This window comes from Amblyraja radiata, chromosome 14, assembly GCF_010909765.2.
Source record: "Amblyraja radiata isolate CabotCenter1 chromosome 14, sAmbRad1.1.pri, whole genome shotgun sequence".
NCBI lineage: Eukaryota > Metazoa > Chordata > Chondrichthyes > Rajiformes > Rajidae > Amblyraja > Amblyraja radiata.
Window position 1 is genome coordinate 18,683,665 of NC_045969.1, and position 10,459 is coordinate 18,694,123.

A 10,459-nucleotide genomic window follows, 5' to 3' on the forward strand; every position below is an offset into this window, starting at 1 on the left:
ACAATGATAATAGTGAAGTAACACCATTCACTCTTTGGGATGGTGCAAAAGCAGTAATAACGGGTAAAATAATCGAAATATCGAGTAGAGTAAGAAAGAACATGTTGAAGAAGCAACCTGACCTGGAAAGTAAAATAAAGCTATTAGAAGTAGAACACAAAAATAATAATAAAAATAAGAATCTTTTAAACGAACTAAACCAAAAAAGACATGATTAGAAGAGCTTCTAACATACAAAGCGGAAGGAGCCCTCCGATTTTTAAACCAAAAATACTATGAGAAGGGAAACGGGGCTAGTTGCCTTCTGGCATTTCAGCTGCGTAAGGAGCAAGCTAATTGAGTGGTTTCAAAAGTTTCACACCCGATTTCTAGAAATTTAGTTTCACAACCATGAGAAATCGCAGAAGTGTTTGCATCCTTTTATCTCTCCTGAAATCATAGATAAGGAGGAAAAGATTAGAACATTCTTTTCTGGATTAAAAATGCCCTCCCTTTCCCAAGAAGAAGCGATAAATATGACAATACAAATAGAAGAGCAGGAAATAAAAGAAGTAATCAAAAAAATAAAGAACAACAAGTCCCCGGGGACGGATGGGATTCCGGGAGAGTTTTATAAGTGTTATAAGAACGAGCTCTCTCCGATTTTGGCCAGAGTCTATAATTATGCCTTGTCTGAAGGTAACCCACCTAGATCATGGGCTGAGGCTATAATTTCTGTTATTCGTAAGGAAGGAAAAGATCCCACTAGATGCGAAGGCTATAGACCGATAAGTCTCTTATGCAATGACCAAAAGATACTTAGTGCTATATTAACTAAGGGAATCCAAAAAGTTATAACACAATTGATACACCGTGATCAAACAGGGTTCATACCGTAGACAGTGAGCTAATAATATTATGCGTGTCCTTAATATTATAGCATGTGCAAAAAGGAAGCATCAGACTTCAATGTTACTTAGTTTAGATGCCCAAAAGGCTTTCGACAGAGTAGACTGGGTCTATCTTGAACGTACATTAGATAAGATGGGGTTCCATATAAAATTTATAAATTGGGTGAAAACATTATATTTAAATCCAAAGTCAAGAGTGAGGGTGAATGGGTGTTGCTCTGAGTTTTTTTAATTGAAGCGGGGAGTTAAACGGGGACAGTTTGAGTCCCCTGCTCTTTGATTTATGTTTAGAGCCGCTCGCTGAAACCATTAGGCAAGAGGATTATATAGAGGGTATTAAAGATGATAGGGAGGTAGAATATAAAATTTCATTATTTGCAGATGATGTTATGCTGTATGTGAGCAATCCTATTTCCTCAATGCCTCGCCTAATGCAAGTTTTAAAGGAATATCAGGTTATAAAATAAATGATTCAAAATCGGAAGCAATGATGCTGTCAGGTATAGCCTTCGCAGCTAAATGATCAGGTCAGGTTCCATTGGTCTAGGGAGGGTTTCAGATACCTAGGTATTGTAATCACCCCCTCCATTTCAACATTGTATGAAGCTAACTATGGAAAGCTACTAAAGGGGATAAAGGCAGATATGCTCAGATGGGAGATTCTCCCTCTATCTCTAATTGGTTGAATTGAAGTTGTTCGATATGAATATTTTGCCCCGACTGCTTTTTTAAATTTCAATCTTTGCCAGTAGGGGTCCCTGGAGTGGCATTTAAAGCGTTGGACAAAAAGATATTAAGATTTGTGTGGCAAAATAAGAAACCCAGAGTTAGACTGAAGACACTTACAAAACAAAAAGGGGGCCTAAATATGACACAAAACAAAAAGGGGGCCTAAATATGCCCAACATTAAATACTACATTGATCATCTTTTAATCTGGATTTTAACTTAAGTATTGTGGGTTTAAAAAAATATATAAATTATGATGTTTTTATGTGATATACCATGATTTTATATATATTTATGATATTTGATATGCAATGCATTTTTAATGTAATGTTACCCCTTGTCTGGACCTTGAGTCCGTAATAAAGTTTATTATTATTATTATTATTATTATTATTATTATTATTATTATTATTATTATTATTATTATTATTATTACTGGGCAGCGCAGTTGAGAACCCTGATAGCATGGATAACAAATGATAAGGAAACGGGATGGGTGAGAATAGAGCAAAATTCATGTCCCAGTATTGCCCTGGCTGGGCTCCCATTTCTAATTCAAGCAAACTGGAAGAAATTAAAAATAGATAATGAATGGATTAAATTCACAATGAAAACTTGGCTGGTTATAAGAAAGCAACTAAATCTCTTCAATTCTATATCTAGAGCACTGAAGATAGCTGCTATTCCTAATTTTGTACCCAGCAAAATTGACAAGGGTTTCAGAAATTGGGCAGACAAAGGGCTGTGAATCAGCTTTTTTGTGGGGGAGTTTTGAAATCATATGAGCATCTTCAGAAAGAATTCGGACTGTCAGGGACGGACTTTTTTAGATTTCTCCAAATACGGCATTACTTGCAGACATACGTAGATTGGGAGCAGATATGTAAATTACCTTCTAATTTGGAAAATATTTTCCTGTTGACTATGGAGGGAGCGTTAAAAAAGAATCTGATATCCCATTTATATAAAGGACTTCAAGATTATGTAAAAGGAAACACTATAGAAATGAAACAGAAATGGGAATTGGAAATGAATATTATTATTATTACTGATGAAACGTGGGAAAAGACATGTCTTTTGGGTCACAAGTTAACAAATAGCCCCACCTGGAGGGAGTTTGAATGGAAAACTAGAATGAGAGTATTTAAGACTCCTCTTATGTTAGCAAGATACAGCAACACCTCAGATTTATGCTGGAGACAATGCGGGAAGATTGGTGATCATACCCATATTTTTTGGGATTGCCCCAAATTGTACCAATATTGGAGAGACATTCAGGTGGAGATTAAGTTAATTTTGGGGATTGACTTGCCTCTGGAGCCAGCATGTTTCATACTAGGAGATACTCCAGTAATGATAGATACCAAAAATCAGAAACACCTGCTTGGGGCATTGCTGTTGATTGCAAAGAAGATGATCACGGTGTCATGGAGAAATGAAAAGCCACCAAATGTTCAACAGTGGAGGGAAAGACTGAAAGGTGTATATTTGATGGAAAGTATAACAGCTAAACTCCAGTTGAGGGCTGATGCTTTCAATATTATTTGGACACCGGTATTACTACAACTGCCAAGTTTGATTAAGGGCATGATTTGATGAGCTTGCTCTGGTGCCTGTGAATAGGATGCTTCTACGATAGAATGCTAAGATGATTTGATGTGATGCTGATAGATGCTAGGTGACTTGTATATTTTGTTTGTATGTGTATTTTGTCTTGTCAATAAATGTTGAGTGCATAAAAAATTAAAAAAAGGATAGGAGGCCTGTAACCCGCAGTGTAACACAGATTAGAGCTGAGTCCACTGTTTGTCATTCATATTGATTTGGATGGGAATGTAGTTAGCATAGTTAGTAAGTTATGGATGACACCAAAATTGATTGTGTGGTCGACATTAAAGAAGGTCATTGAAGATTGCAACAGGATCTAGATAAATTGGGAAATTGGGCCAAGGATTGGCAGATGGTATTTGACCAGTGTATTTTGTAAGAATCTGGCAGGACTTGGACAGTAAATAGTAAGGCCTTAGTGAGTGTTGTAGAACAGGTGTCGGGGGTTATTGGAAGAAGGCAGGAGAATGGGGTTAGGAGGGAGAGATACATCAGTCATGATTGAATGGTGGGGCAGACGATGGACCGAATGGCCTAATTCTGCTCCTATCACTTATGACCTTATAACAGAGAGACCTCGGTACAGGTACATCATTCCCTGAAAGTGGCAACACGTGAAGATGGAGGTGAAAAATATGTTACCAGGATGGATGCTTTGGTGGTATAAGGATAGACTGGGACTTTATTTTCCCTGGAGCAGAGAAGGTAGATTGTCATGACCGTAGTTATTCTCACAAATTCTGCTCCGCCATTCAGTAAGATCATGGACATTCCACAGTATTGCTTCTCTAAACTACACCTTGATCCTTTGACAGTGCAGGTATATATCATTACAATTGTTGAGGACCAACAGGTCTCAAGCACAGGATTCCAAAGATTAATAAAGGGGTAGATCTTCCACTGCTCTGACCTTTCGGATACTAATTAACGCTGATTCTTCCAGGATGGCGCCACTCCCAGCACTTGGATATGCTGGAGTGCTGTGTAGAAACATCTGATAGTTGCCTCAAGAGATATATCTCTATAACTTTAAAACTGTCATCCCCGCCACCTCCAACGTGACCCCACCACTCGCCACATCTTCCCATCTCCCCCCATATCTGCCTTCCGCAAAGACCGCTCCCTCCATAACTCCCTTGTCAATTCTTCCCTTCCCTCCCGTACCACCCCCTCCCCGGGCACTTTCCATTGCAACCGCAAGAAATGCAACACCTGTCCCTTCACCTCCCCCCTCGACTCCATTCAAGGACCCAAGCAGTCGTTCCAGGTGCGACAAAGGTTCACCTGTATCTCCTCCAACCAGAGTGAGCAACACTGGAAATTGGAGGAACAGCACCTCATATTCTGCCTGGGTTGCTTGCGTCCGGATGGCATGAACGTTGAATTCTCCCAGTTTTGCTAGCCCTTGCTTAACCCTCGAGCTGTCTCCTCCCATCCTCCCGCCCTCGGGCTCCTCCTCCTCCCTTTTTCCTTCCTTCTCCCCCCCACCCCCCATCAGTCTGAGGAAGGGTTTCGGCACGAAACGTCGCCTATTTCCTTCGCTCCATAGACGCTGCTGCACCCGCTGAGTTTCTCCAGCATTTTTGTGTATCTTGTATGTGTATGTGTGTAGATGTGTGTGTCTTTATATTTTTGCCAAAACGCTACGCGGTAACAATAACATTTTTACATATTCTGACTCACATTTTTCCCCTCTAAGCAGTGATCAGCTTCACTTAAGATTTGATGTGATATTTCATGACATTGGTGATTTGTGTTAAAAAACAAACAAACTGCCGTTTAAGCTTCAACTGATGACGTCACAATGAGGTGGGCGGCCACGATGGCTCGGGTGACTTGGCGCCCGTTTCACACACAGAGTATTCCACGAGCTTCGAGTGAGGTCAGGAGGAGGGCTGCATTTAAATTAATGTTCCGCTTTACCCGACCCAGGCTTCTACCCGTGATGCCCCGGCTGGGGTTTTCCGCAGCCATCAAGGAGACATCGAGACCGCAGCGGTGAGGCATCGTGATGATGGGGCCTCGCGGCGGTGGTGGGGTCCGGGCCTGTCGGTTGGCCCGGCAGGAGTTGAGCTGCGGTTGCCTCTTCTTCTCCGCGCTGGCTGTGACCCCAGGCCCACTGCCAGCACGGAGAAGAAGCGACAACTCCAGCTCAAAAAGACAGCCACCCCCCCCGAGTTATTCACACCCCCACTTATTTAAGCTGCCTCAAAATGGCAGCCAACATCATCAAAGATGAATGGAAGCAATGGCGTTAGAACGGCTTCCAGCCAATCGTATCCCACCCACCCAGGATGAGGATTTGCCTACGTCATCATTGCCATTGCCGACTATGCCTGGAAATGGCAAGGAAATGTCATTAAGCTTTCAATTGCTGTGCATGATCAATCAATCAATCAACCTTTATTGTCATCTTGCAAGCAACAGTTGTACAGTGCAAAATGAAAAGACGTTTCCCAGGGAATAGCGGAGCATCGCACATGAAATTTAAAACATTTCACATATAATAACACTAAAAACAATCCAGTCCCTGATGGAACAGTATAAATAGTTAAAAGCAGGTAAAACACAATGTTAAAATACAATAACCCAATCATAAAAATGTCCGGGGCAGCTGATTTGAGTGGCCAGTGCCAGTTATTAAAGTGGCCAGTGCCAGTTATTAAAGTGTCCGTGCCAGCCGCAGAATCAGGTGACTGTGAGTACAGAGTGACTGTTTAGCAGCCTCACAGTCTGCGGTAGGAAGCTGTTTAGCAGTCTTGTGGCTTTGATGCTACGGTATCTCTTGCCTGATGGCAGGAGATCCAGGTGTATGTGGAGGGGGTGCAGTTTGTCCTTAGCAATTCTCTGAGCTTTTTTCAGACAGCGGCTCTGGAACAGTTCTTGTACCGAGGGTAGGGAGACGCCAATGATCCTCTCTGCTCCCCTCACTACCCTCTGCAGAGCCTTCCTGTCCGAGCAGTTGCAGGTGCAGTACCACGTATTTATGCAGTACGCGAGTACAGACTCCACCGTACCCCTGTAGAAAGTCCTGAGGATGTTGGTGGGGAGTGAGGCCTGTTTTAGTTTCCTCAGTGTAGATGACATGTGCATGTGCCTTTAACATAGTGACCTCACCACTACTAACCACTCCCTATATCAGAAGTATAAATGTAACATCCCCACCCATTGATCTCTCTCTAGCTCCTGTGACAGACCACGTACAGCTAGGGCAGCAATGTTTGTGTATTACCAATAAATGTAGTAAAGACAACAGTGTGTTATTAAAATCTTTACATGGTGTCAGAAGTGGGATTTGCGCTACACGACCACTATTTTCAGTCCGCCCACCGCGGCCACCCTGGGGCCGAGGCCACTCTGTCACACGCCCAGAGTCAATTCTACTGGCCCGGCATGGCCCAAGACATCCGGGACAGGGTCTCCGCCTGCGCTACCTGCAACAGCCTCGCTCCCCATCAGCAACGCCAACCGCTACTGCAACAGCCTGCCCCTGTACTGCCCTGGCTGGCCGTCGCCGCTGACATTTTCGAGTGGCGTGGCAAGCACTTCCTGGCCCTTGTTGACTCTTATTCCAGCTGGTTCGAGGTCGACCAGCTGCACTCCCTCTCCTCTTCGGCCGTCATCGGGAAGCTGCGCCGCCACTTCGCCACTTTCGGCTCCCCGGCGAGCCTCCAATCTGACAACGGCAGCCAGTTCACCAGTGCCGAGTTCCGGGGTTTCGCTGCCTGCTGGAACTTCCGACATTACACCAGCAGCCCAGAGTACCCGCAGAGTAACGGCCTGGCGGAGCGCGCTGTCCGCAGTGCCAAGGACTTGCTGGAGCATTGCAGACTGTCCGAATCCGACTTTTACCTGGCCCTCCTCAATCTTCGTAACATCTCCCGCGACGCTGCCCTGGGCTCGCCAGCACAGCGGCTGATGTCTCGCACTACGCGACCTCCACTCCCTGTCACCCAGCGGTCCCTCGTGCCCTCTGCCCTCCAGCCAGATGCTGTCCAGGAGCGCATTGCACGCAAGCACGAAGTGCAAGTGCTCCCACGACCAGTCCTGCCGCCTCCTTCCGCGTCTGTTTCCCGGCCAAGTCGTCCGGATGCAGTCCCCCTCCGGTCCCTCCAAGCTTGCCACCGTTGTCGGTGAAGCTGGCTCGCCACGGTCCTACCTGGTCGACCACGACGGTACCATTTACCGCCGGACCCGCCAACATCTGCGGCTTGTCAACGAGCCCCCACCGCCGCCTGCTGACCCTTTCTCCCCTCCCTTGTCCGCCACATTGCCTGCCGCCCCACGCATGCCTCGGTCCCTGCCTTCTCAGCTCTTCCAGCCTTACTCGCCACCTGCCAGCCCTGGCTCGCCTGCCCATCCACCCGCTGCTGCACCTGCGTCCCCTCCTCTGCCTCCGCCGGCTCTTTCTCCTCCGGGTTCCCCGGTTCCGTCCACCGCTCCGGCTCCTGCTCTTTCTGCAGAGGGGGGAGATGGCGAGCTGCGTACCCGATACGGCCGACTGGTTAAGCCGCCTGTCCGCTATGGTGAATTTGCTCCTCTGTTTGTTTAACTGTTTGCCTACCTGCTCGTAGCGCATGAGACGTGGTCGCCCCGTCACTACTGTATTGCTTTGTTTCCAAGGGGAAGGATGTAGATGACATGTGCATGTGCCTTTAACATAGTGACCTCACCACTACTAACCACTCCCCATATCAGAAGTATAAATGTAACCTCCCCACCCATTGATCTCTCTCTAGCTCCTGTGACAGACCACGTACAGCTAGGGCAGCAATGTTTGTGTATTACCAATAAATGTAGTAAAGACAACAGTGTGTTATTGAAGCTCTTTACACTCAGGAAGTGCAGTCGCTGGTGGGCCCGTTTGACGGTCCCAGTGGTGTTCCTGGACCAGGTGAGACAGTCTGTAATTTGCACACCGAGGAACTTTATGCTCTCCACTCTCTCCACTGTAGTGCCACTGATGTTGAGGGGTGTATGCTTTGGCTGCGCCCTCCTGAAGTCGACAACCATCTCCTTCGTTTTGTCGACATTTAATTCGAGATTATTTTTGCCGCACCAGTCCACTAGTTGTTTTACTTCCTCCCTGTACATTGATTCGTCATCTCCGCTGATGAGTCCCACCACTGTTGTGTCATCCGCGAATTTTATGATCTTATTGTCACTGAATCTGGCAGCACAGTCATGTGTGAGCAATGTGAACAACAGCGGGCTGAGCACACAGCCTTGAGGGGAGCCGAGCCTGAAGTGATCGAGCCTGAAGTGTTCTTGCCAACACGGACTGACTGCGGTCTCTCTGTCAGAAAGTCCAAGATCCAGTGACACAGGGTGGTGTTGAGGCCCAGCAGGGTTAGTTTCTCCACAAGTCTCTGTGGGATGATGGTGTTAAACGCTGAGCTGAAGTCAATGTACAGGATTCTGGCGTATGTGTTTTTGTTTTCCAGATGCGTGAGTACTGTGTGCAGCGTGGTAGAGATGGCATCCTCTGTAGAACGGTTGGGGCGATAGGCAAACTGCAGGGGGTCTAACGATGAGGGGAGGCTGGCAGTAATGTAGGGTTTCACCAGGCGTTCAAAACACTTCATTATTATTGGGGTCAGGGCGACAGGGCGGTAGTCATTTAGGCAGGCAACAACTGGTTTCTTCGCTCTGGGGATTATCGTGGAAGTTTTGAGGCATGTGGGAACAATGGCTTGACTAAGGGAGACGTTAAAGATGTCTGTTAGCACATCTGCTAACTCCTCAGCACATTCCTTGAGCACACGTGCTGGGATGTTGTCGTGTCCGACTGCTTTCCACGGGTTGACCTTAGACAGGATTCCCCGTGTGTCCATTGAGTCTATGGTCAGGACTGGCTGGTCGGTTTGTAAGCAGGGGCTTGCTCTCCCCTTGGGTGTGGTGTTTGCTGCATCAAAACGTGCAAAGAAGTTGTTCAGTTCATCTGGGAGAGAAGTGTCGGTGTCAGTTACCTGCTGCCTTGCCTTGTACCCCGTCAGTGTTTGGATTCCCTTCCACATCCTCCTGGTGTCTCCTGTGTCACAGAGGTGTCCCTGGATTTTCCCCGCGTAGGCACGCTGCCCTGATTCCTTTTTCCAGTGCAGTCCTGGTAGATCGAAGAGCGGCTGTGTTACCGGCTCTGTAGGCTGCATCACGAGCCCTCAGCAGCGAGCGCACCTCTGCTGTCATCCATGGCTTTTCGTTTCCGTGTGCAGTGAAGGTTTTCATGATAGTGACATCCTCGGTGCACTTGGCAATGTAGCTGGTTACAGTCTCTGCGTACTCCTCGATGTTGATGAGGTCATCATAGGATGCTGCTGTCCTGAACACATCCCAGTCAGTGTGCAGGAAGCAATCCTGCAGTGCTGAGGCTGCTCCCTCTGGCCAGACCCTGGTGTGTTTTCTCTACGCTCTGACTTGTTTTTGCAGAGGTCTGTAGGCTGGTGTTAAAAACACTGAAATGTGAACCCCTCTTCGGATCGTTTACCTTGTTGGTGTGAAGAGGCTTGCATGTCCTTCATGATTCTGAGAGTGATGCCGTCGGAAGGACCAGCTTCTGGTCGGGACACCCATGGTGGTAAGGTCGAGGATGAGGGTCCAGACTAAGAACTATACCACCTACAAGACCTCAACGGCAGACCAGACGGACGAAGTTATCTTGAACTCAACGGCTGTGAAGGCGGATGAAGGCTGCAACAGATCTATCAGCTCCAATCGTTTTGGTTCCCTTGCCATTGGAACTAGTTGATTGATTTGTGAAGGACCGTGTGCTTCTTGGAATGCAACATCAAGTACACGTTAAACAAACACACGCACAGGGGTCTTCGTTCTGTGAGCAGCTCAACAGAACGTAGACCATCATCCTCGACCTCGAGGGATAGCCACGACGATGATTGAACCTTGACAAATACCTTTTACTGACCTTTTATCCTTTTTCTAAACTGGTCTAAAGTTGGACTCTCAGAGCCATAATAACAATTATGGAATCCACCCACTGAAACTGAAGTGCTGCAAGGGATTAAAATAAAAGGCATGTTTTAATGAGTTATGGTTGTTTGTGTTAAATTGTATATATGGCTTACATTTGAATGTTTTTACATGGGGGCTAAGTTCAGGCAGTTTTCAGCTGTTTCATGGGTTGCACCCAAGTACAGCATTCATGCACTATCCTGCTTTTTCACTACCGAGTCGACAAGGATCAAGACATTCTTTGGTCGAGAGCAGTGGCCGCATGCT